Below are 10,608 nucleotides of genomic sequence, written 5' to 3'. Positions count from 1 at the left end.
ATTTTTAATACGTCTGATTTAAGCCGACGCTGTTCTACCCTGCCACTCCTAGTCATAAATCGGTGCTGTGTATAAGTTTTGCTTCTTGTTTGATGTGAAGCGGTTTCTCTTTCTTTCCCTCAAAAGCGATGTCCCCGTAAACGTTTGTTCAGTGAAGAGACAGGGTAAGAAAAGGTGGAACTGTGTTGCTGATAACTATCAGGTCTTTTATACCCTTTTATGTCTTTTTAAGTTTGCTTCTGATCCCTGAGTTTACCTTATGTCAGGCACGTGGAAGTATAAGCACAGTTCAAGTGTGGTGTTGGATAAGCGTGTAATTGAATAAGGGGTTGTAACCTAAAGTTAGAAAAATCTAAAAGAGTGTGAGAATTCCTCCTTGTCCATCAAAACAAGTAGGTTAAGTCAGAGGCAGGTTTACAAAGGCCCAGGCTTATGTTACATGTAAATTGTGTGTGCTTTTGCTAGTTTTCTGGCCACTTAGGTGGCTTACTTAACATGCTTCAGTTAACTCACCTTTAAAATGGGAGCGATAACAGTTATCACAGGATTGTGTTCTTAAATTTGGACATACAGTTAGCTGTAACTGTAAGTTATTTTTGTTATGCATCCCAAAAACTTGGTTTCTGTCCCCACCCCCCACCCACCAACTTTTTCTTGCATATCAAAACCTTGTAATAAAATCCATGGAGACATAGCAATTTTGAAGAGAAAGAAGCTTTGAGATTATTTGGTCTGCTTCCCACATTTTAAATGCTGTACGAAGAGGAGACATGAACAGTTCTCAGTCTTTGGAGCCAGACAGATTTGGGTCAGGTTCAAATCCTTGGCACTCTACTAAGATGTTTTATATAAAGTACAGCTTGTAAGGGCACGAGGCCTCCTGGAATCAGACTTCATGGGCTTGAATCCTAGCTATTCTTATTTGTGAGCTGCGTGGCCTTGCGATAATTACTAAGCCTTTCTATATTCCACCTCATAGTGTTTATGTAATGATGGAAACTGTATATAAAGCACTAAACAGATATCATTAGTAATATTACCTATGTACTGTCTGTAATCTTTGTCAAATTCCTCTTTGCCCTCTGTTTCCTCCACTGTAAAATGGAAGAAATACCTATTTTTGCTAGGATTTTGGAAGGATTCAATATAAATGAAACATAGGGTATGGTGTTATCTAATAAATTGTAGTAATAGAAGTAATATCATTCAGTGAAAATACAAACTTTAATCTTGTACTGCTGTGGATGCGTTATATAGTCATGTTATAGCCCCCTTTTATTTAATCGATTCACCTTAATTATTTAGCACAACAGGTAAGTGATAAGAGGTTGTAAAATCTACCATATTTATTATCTAATTGAAATTCTTAGCTGGGCCAGGCATGATGGCTCACATCTGTAATCCCAGCACTTTGGGAGGCTGAGGCAGGAGGATCCCTTGAGCCCAGGAGTTAGAGGCTGCAGTGAACTATGATCACTCCACTGCACTGTAGCCTGGGCAACAGAGCAAGAGCCCGTCTCTAAAAATAAAAAATAATAATAATTCCTAGCTAGGTGCAGTGGCTCCTTCCTCTAGTACCAGCCACATGGGAGGCTGAGGCGTGTGGGTTGCTTCAGCCCAAAAGTTGAAGTCCTGCCGACGCAATATAGCAAGACTACTAAAAAAAATGTGGCCGGGCGCGGTGGCTCACGCCTGTAATGTCAGCACTTTGGGAGCCCGAGGCAGGCAGATCACAAGGTCAAGAGATCGAGACCATCCTGGCTAAGATAGTGAAACCCTGTCTCTACTAAAAAAATACAAAAAAATTAGCTGAGTGTGGTGGTGGGTGCCTGTAGTCCCAGCTACTCCAGAGGCTGGGGCAGGAGAATGGCGTGAACCCGGGAGTTGGAGCTTGCAGTGAGCCGAGATCACGCCACTCTACTCCAGCCTGGGCGACAGAGCAAGACTCCGTCTCAAATAAATAAATAAATTCACTTTTATCACTTTATTTTATTTATATGTTTACTTTATATATTTTTATTACACATAGAATTTATCACACTTTCTATTGTAATGTCAAAAATTTTTAAATGAGACTTGGACCAAATAATGACAATCCCTACAAATCCTTGTTACGTAATTATGAGTCCAATTAGGTTTCATTCCATATTTGTTTTAGAGAATACCAAAGACGTCAAAATTGGAAGCAGAAACAGACCGCTTCCAAAGAACAATAAAAAAAAAATGCAAAATTAAGAAAAGCCCAAACAAAAATGCCATTCAAAGCAATAATATGCAGTAGATATAAAAAACTATGCCAGGCTTCCTTAAAAGGAGGAAGAGATGGGCAAAGGAGGGGATATGCAGATAGAGTAATATACATGAAAGGGCATATGACCTTGAATTTCTGGTATCAAACAGTATGGCGGTCTTCTCTATAACCAGCATAATTCCAGGGGCTGGAGGGTTACAGAAGTAGTATAAAACTTGTTCTAAATCAAGATGTGTTTTGTCGCTTCTCTACAATGCTAGGGCATCATCGTGAATACTCAATTATCTGAAATCTTGTCCGTTTGAACCTTTTTCCGTATTTGCTTACCAAAAGATTTTTGTTTTCTTCTTATATATTAACCTGAAAATTTATCCTTTAAACCTTAATTGGTTCTGCTAAAACCTATTTTGGCCTTATTTTAAGTTATATTAGAATGATCATCTGAAAATAGAAATGCATGGGGAAATAATGCAGGGAGCAGAGACTTATAAAAAGGTACACCTAGAAGTAAAGTAAGTATGTTTTGTCTGCTAGGACATGGAAAAGGATATGGAAAAGATATGTAAAATGTTGTTTCTTTTAATCTAAAAGGGATCATTATATTTTGTAATAAATGTGGCAGACAAAAACTCAATGTGTAGGAAAATGTTCTTGTCTGTCCCCTAACCTAACTGTGAGCCACTTTCCCATTGGAACACCGTGCTCAGGCACACTGGCCCCCTACCCCACATAAACACAAGGTGTTCTTTTATTCCCCTGACTAGAAAATTATTCCTCAGGCTCCTGGCTAGGCCAGTTCCTCATCCTTCAAGGCCTATTGAAATCTTCACCACCTGTAGAGAAGGTTTCTGAATGCCCACCCAGTAAGCACATTACCCTTCCCCAAAGTATACCCAGTTTTTGTTCAGTTAAGGAGAAGCTGGTGCCAGCCCGAGCGCCCAGGGTGGTCACTGTTTGGCTTAGGCCAATCAGCACATCCTGTTCCCCCTGGCCACCATCATTGGTTCAGGGATGGTTAGGTGACCTAGGCAGCCCAATCAGGGTGACTCTCAGGACTGTGGTTTAGAATGCCTGGATATCGGGGTATTTCTCTGCCCTTTTCACCCCTTCTACTCCCGCCATCTTCTTCCTCCAGGTGCTGTCGTGTGAGGTGATGAGGCCCAGAACCATTACAACAACCTTAAACTATCATCCTGAAAAGGAAATGACACATGGAGGTGGATAGAACTAAGAAAATTAAGTTGGAGCCTAGGGCTAAGTCAGTCTTGAGAACCCCACTCTACCTCTAGATTTAAGTTATGCCAGCCATACATTTCCTCACCACTTAAGACACCTTGAATTGGGGTTTCTGTTACTTGCTACCCAAAGCAAGTAACCTCCTCAGGAAGGTCTTTCATGACCATATTACCTAAAGCACATCCTGGTTCACTGTCTATTGTCATCCACTGATTTCCTTCACAACATGTACCACACTCTATACTACAACATACAGCTGCAGTGATCTTGGTGTATGTGTGGGGGCGGGGGTGGGTGTGTGACTTCCTTCTTTGAATTGTCTGACTCAGAGGGCAGTGACTGTTTTTCTTCTTTATAGTGCATTATAGATGCTCAATCAATATTTGTTGAATAGTTGAATGAAAAAAACAAACTTACTGGGAAAAGCTTTTCTCTAATGCAAAGTTTCTTGGCCTTGGCACCGTTGACATTTTTTGCTGGATAGTTGTCGTATGGGCTGTCCTGCGCCTTGAATAATTAACTGCATCCGTGGCCACATCCCCCTAGATGCCAGCAGCAGTGTCCTGCTCTTCCTCTTGCCCCCGCCCCCCACCTCACCCCTGGCCCAATTGCAACAACCGAAAATGTCTCCAGACATTGCCGAATGTCACCAATGAACAAAATTGTCCCTGGTTAAGAGCTGTAGCTTTGATTTAAGCCTAATACAAAAAGGGCAGAGTTTCAGAATGTGTTTGAAAGAAAATACAGCACTATCTGATTTCTGAGCCACAGAGGCTAAGAGATGGGAGAACAGTAACCCAGATCTGAATGAGTCAGACAACAACCTGTATTAGATTACAAGAGGAGGGACACATCTCTCATTTGGCTGCAAAACATGCCTGCTGTTGTACAAATGCGCACTGCCTGTTCCAAAAAGGTAATCTTGAACTGTGCTTGAAAGTATTTTTGTGATTATCAATTATTTCCTTCAGAAAGGTACATATAATTCACTGTTTTCCTTTGCCTTGGGGTTTTTTGTTTGTTTGTTTGTTTGTTTCTCAGGACAGAGGCTTGTTCTGTCACCCAGGCTGGAGTGCAGTGGTGCAATCTCAGCTCACTGCAACCTCCGCCTCCTGGGTTCAAGTGATTCTCCTGCCTCAGCCTCCTGAATAACTGGGATTACAGGCACCTGCCACGGCGCCTGGCTAATTTTTGTATTTTTAGTAGAAACAGGGGTTTTACCCTACATAATATTCTGATTTTCCACCCTGAAAACTAAATTTATATACCAGAAATAGATTCCTCTTTTCTTCTTTCCTTTGTTCCTTCAGGCACTTGTGAAAAGCAGAAAAGGAAGAGTTAGTATCCTGCGTCTTTTCTATTCCAAATTATGATGAGGTCAATTCAAAGTCCTTGTACATAAAGATGCGTCATTTCAGTACAGACTCTTTGGGTTTGCTGTGTTGAAAAAAAAAGCACCTTCATTTTGGTGGGAAAATAACTAAAAATTGTTGGTGTATATTTCTGTGGGTCAAAGAGATTCTGAAACCAGGATGTGTCTGAGCTCTTGAGGCATATTTTTACAGATGCCCTCACTGGGTAGCTTGTTAAGCTGTTGGAACCAAGGGTGCATTCAGTTCCCCTAAACTAATTAATAATCCACTAGGGAGGGTGGGAGTGGTAGAATGAAAAACATTTTGGGTACCTGTTTTTATTGAGCAAGTCAGACTGTTCTTACCTCATTTGTACCAAGTGAAATGAAATTCCTCCTTCCAGACACTTCAGAAGAACTGACCATCTGATTGCAAAGTTACATCTTGGCAAGGATATATATAACCACTTGTCCAGTGGTGGATGACTAGAATAATGTGGAAAGGAGAGACGTAACTCAAAGCCATACAAATTAAAGTTGCTTTATTTGATTCCTTGACATCAGTGGGAAAACAGCAAAAAGGGCATTTCTTGCCTATTCTGAACGATGAGGCACTCATTATTCTACATGCCATTCAGCTGCTTTCCACACCAGCAAACATGAGGTTAAAATACATTGAGAGGAAGGAGCAAAGCATTGGATAAGGTATTTATAACTGAGACTTCCTAGAAAAAAATTCAGTTACTCTTAGAAAGCTAATATTGCTGACCAATAACACTGAAACCAGCTTTTTAAATTCTGAAATGTAAGTTAGACCCAAAGAGTCTGTACTGAAATGACTCATCTTTACGTACAGGACTTTCAACTGACCTCATCATAATTTGGAATAGAAAAGAAACAGGATACTAACTCTTCCTTCCTTTCCTTCTTTTCACATGTGCCTGAAGAAACAGTTACAATTCTGTTTTTCCCAAGGAAGTATGTAATTTGTTACTTTCATTAAAGAAGCACATTCTCCATAAATATGTTAGTCCACCTTATTTCCTGCTTACAAAAGTTTTCTTAGCCTTTCACCATTTAACAACTCTTTTTGTATTTTGACAATATAAATGTTTTCCCCTTTGTCTCTGAAAAGAGGAAACAGGATCAGCCCAAGATGCAAAGGCAGGAGAGTGTCTTGAGCTCCTTGTCCCTGCCATGTCTCCAGCCTCTGTCTTTCCCAGGCCCAGGCAGATACCCCACCAGCTGGTGCCTCCCAACTCCCAGAGCTCCTTTCGCCTGGGTTCTGCGGTGCCATCCATGCTTACACATCTCTCTCTGCACAGTGCCCTCCACCGAGCCAGGTGTGTAGCCAGCCCTCACGCCCTTTGCTGCTGTTAAATGCCAGCACCCCACCCTACCCAACTCTTGTGGCTCCGCCTACTGCCAGCACTGCTACCTCATCAAACAGGTGCTCCCAATCATTCCCAGTCATATGAAAAAACCAAGTCATATAGATTTACGTTTACATTCCCAGAATGGAGATATTTTTATTAAATAAGTTCCACCTAAATAAAACCAATTTCCCTAGTTGGTTATATTAAAGGCTGCATAGGAAGATATCCAAGGGGCAGGCTGGGCGCGGTGGCTCATGCCTGTAATCCCAGCACTTTGGGAGGCCGAGGCAAGCAGATCATGAGGTCAAGAGATCGAGACCCTTCTGGCCAACACGGTGAAACCCGTCTCTACTAAAAATACAAAAATTTGCTGGGCATGGTGGCGCACACCTGTAATCCCAGCTACTCAGGAGGCTGAGGCAGGAGAATCGCTTGAACCCAGGAGGCGGAGGATGCAGTAAGCCGAGATCTTGCCACTGCACTCCAGCCTGGCAACAGAGCAAGACTCTGTCTCAAAAAAAAAAAAAAAAAAAGAAAAAAAGAAAAAAGGAAGTTATGCAAGGGGCATATGGCTCTGTAGGACTCTCCCTTATATTACCGTGGTCAGACTGGCTGGGTGCATTAGAATCTTTATGGCTCCCTTCCAACAGCTCCCCACTGCCCCCACCACCCCCCAACTCCATTCCTCTTGAGAAGAAAGGGGAGTACTGCTCTGCACGCCCTGCTCTGCTCAGCTGCCTCTGATTTCTGTCTGAGTTGTTCAAACTTTAGGGCTTGTTTATGGATTCTCCCAGGGGCTGTGAGCTCCCGAACACTGTCCTTTCTCTTTTTATTTATAGGCCTTTGTTGAATGAATCAAAAATTGCTCCTTTCCTTTTCCTTCGTTTCTTCCTGTCTTCCTTTCTCTCTTCATCATTTATTAATCATTCACTGTTGGTTGTGTCTCCTAAATGCCCCAGAATGAAAATCCCTGACCTACCTCTGCCAAGGTTCATTTTTTATTTTTTATTTTTTGAGACGGAGTCTCGTTCCGTCGCTCAGTGGCGCGATCTCGGCTCACTGCAACCTCCACCTCCCGGGTTCAAGCGATTTTCCTGCCTCAGCCTCCTGAGTAACTGGGACTACAGGCGCATGCCACCATGCCTGGCTAATTTTTTGTATTCTTAGTAGAGATGGGGTTTCACCGTGTTAGCCAGGCTGGTCTCGATCTCCTGACCTTGTGATCCACCTGCCTCGGCCTCCAAAGTGGTGATTTATAGGCGTGAGCCACCATGCCCAGCCCTCTGCCAAGGTTCTTAAGCCATACATGCATGTTCTCTTCCTATCTGATTACTTTTTGACCTGCCATGGCTAAGAGGCCTAACCAGCAAGTGGGAGCCAGGCCTTCTTACATCACCGGCTGCAAGAAAGTGAAAAAAGTGTCCGTCCCTGTCTGCTAGAACAAACAACAAACCATTCCTCCTTTTCCCCACCTGGGACCTGCACTGGCCTTTCTGGGCTTTCCAGTGGGGAGGACAACTCATTAGGAGGAGGAAATCCACTCTCGACTATCGCCTTTGGTGGCAGAGATGAATAAAAAAGGTTTTGCTTCTCCTTTGGAGTAATGGAAGCTCGACCCTTACTACTGTGACCTACAGCATGTCCTTGAGGATCACATTTGTCTTTGAATAGACCCAGACCTCTTCCCTGGGGGCAGGCTACCATTGTCTGTTGTTGTGTGTAAGGAGATGTGAGGGTGTTTGGCAGGGATGGTGAGTGGGGACTATAACATTGAGAAACCCTGGGCTGTTCCCAAAGTGAGGCAGGAGAATAGAGTCCAGAGGCAGGGAACCTAAGGCAGATTTAGGCTGACTTCCTAGAACTAAATCAAAAGGAAAACGCAACTTTGCAAGCCCCTCCCTCCTTTTCCTGCATGGCAGACGGAAAATTGCAAGTACCTCTGATTGGTTGCTTTCCACAACCAATCAGATGTTTGCATAGGAATGCAACTTTGTAACTTTGCTTCAGCCTCTGATTGTGGACCACTACTTCATTTGCATGGGGTGTACACCATGGCCAATGGGAAACCACTAGAATGTATTTAAGCTCCAGAAAATTCTGGAACTGGGGCCTTGAGCCCCTATGCGAAGGCCCACTCCCACCATGTGGAGTGTACTTTTATTTTCAACAGATCTCTGTTTTGGTGCTTCATTCTTTCCTTGTTTTGTTTGTGCATTTTGTCCAATTCTTTGTTCAAGATTTCAAAAACCTAGACACCCTCCACCAGTAACAAAAGGAAGAATCCAAGGACCTTATTGGCTTTTTTGAATGAGGTCCTTGGATTCTTATTAATATGGAGCAGTAGGTCTCCATGATATTAATTAGGATAAAATAAAACCAACATGGCCAAACCTTTGTGCTTTTAAATGTCCTTATAGATTACATAATGAAAATACCTATTAGCCTTTGACTTGAAATGTTTTATTCTAGTAAGTCACCTTCACACTTTCCTCATACAGAGTGATCTAGATGAACTCCTACAATGTGGCAGCCCTTTGCTTTGTGCTGGTGATACCATGACGAACAGCCCACGTTCCTGCCTTCAGGAAACTGAAAGGGAGCCAACTCTCAGAACTGCAGCAAGGTTAAGGGCCTGGGTAGCTGTACTGTGCATTTGGTATTATAGTAATAGTAACAAGACAACCCTCTAAAGACTGTGTCTGAAGTCAGGCAGAGCTGGGTATAAATCCTGGCATCTGCAACCTCTCTTGGGCAAACTGCCTAACTCCTCTAAAATCTTACCGGTAAGATGTGGATAAGAAATTCTACCTAGGCCAGGAACGGTGGCTCACGCCTGTAATACCAGCACTTTGGGAGGCCGAGGCAGGTGGATCACCTGAGGTCAGGAGTTCAAGACCAGCCTGACCAACATGGCAAAACCCCGTCTCTACTAAAAATACAAAAATTAGCAGGGGGTGGTGGCGGGCGCCTGTAATCCCAGCTACTAGGGAGGCTGAGGCAGGAGAATCGCTTGAACCTGGGAGGTGGAGGTTGCGGTGGGCCGAGATCATGCCACTGTATTCCAGCCTGGGCAACAAGAGTGAGATGCCATCTCAAAAAAAGAAAAGAAATTCTGCCTCATTGTGGTGTTGTGGGGACCAGTAAATAAAGTAATATCACCTAAGCCTGATGTCTTCCATAAAAAGGGCACACATAATTGACAGCTATGGTTATTATTGCTTTGATTACTAATGCTTGGTTACCTAAGACACTTCCAAGTAACTTCATTCCCTTCATAACCCTTTCCCAGGATTATGAGAGAGAACAGCAAAACTGTTTCCTTATCCTTATCTTTCATATTGTGCTGTTCATATTGCATGACTGCTTATATAATTGACAGTCCACAAATTTCAAAAAAAAACTACGTATATCTGTGTGAATATCTTTGCAGATAATTCTAAGTGAGAGAATCAGATTTTAGAGGGGAGGTCAAAATACCTCCACCATTCCATTGTGAAAAATTCATAACAATATTCTGAATACCACGGATTTAAAATCTATCACTGTCCTGGAAAGGTTAACTTTCTTTTCTTTACCTTTATTTCTATGACATTGTTCTTTTGGCCCTGTCTCCAGTGTTACTTTATAACACGTTATATTTCTGCTCAGGGGATTGCTACAGTGATGTCGGTACATGTTCTAAAGGGATATATAGTATCATGCACTAAATGGACCAGTCCATGCACCTTTGTTAAGCACTGGAAATTTCCCAAGTCTATTCATTCATCCCTTCATGCAGCAAATATCTGTGGAATTCCTCCCATGAAAAGCCATCATGTGAAAGTGTTGCAGTTGATTGAAGGATCATTGTCAACAATGAAAATGTTTGCCTGCCTGCTGGGGCAAGAGACCTAAAGAAGTATAATGCAGAAGATGACAAGGAGCTGTAGGGGAAGCCAAGGGCTCAGGGGTCAGAGAGGGCTGTATTCAAGTCTCACCTCTCTCACTTTAACTGTGTGACTCTGGGAAAAAGCTTAAGCTCTCTGAACTTCATCATTTTCATCTTCAAAATGTGGATCTTCCATCATTCATTCAACAACCATGTCGCCTTTGTGCTAGGTACATCTCCCTGTCATTTATTTATGCTCTTGTTAAATTCTCACTACAGTTCTCTAAGGCATCTAGACAGTAGTTCCTCAACAGATGCTATTTTATCGACCCTGTACTTTTAATGAACATATTAATTCAACAAACTCTGCGTGTCTGCTATGGGCCATACCCTGAGCCAGGAGACACATGACTTTAAGAAAACAAGAGTTAAAAACTGTGGCTCAAGCTTCTCGGTCTGGTTGAGGACACACCCATAAACATAATTATGCAATGGAATCATTATGACAGCTCTGTGCACAGAAAAT

Source organism: Macaca nemestrina, chromosome 16 (genome assembly GCF_043159975.1).
Source record: "Macaca nemestrina isolate mMacNem1 chromosome 16, mMacNem.hap1, whole genome shotgun sequence".
In the NCBI taxonomy this organism is placed as follows: Eukaryota; Metazoa; Chordata; class Mammalia; order Primates; family Cercopithecidae; genus Macaca; species Macaca nemestrina.
Note: the sequence above shows the minus strand (reverse complement) of the source record.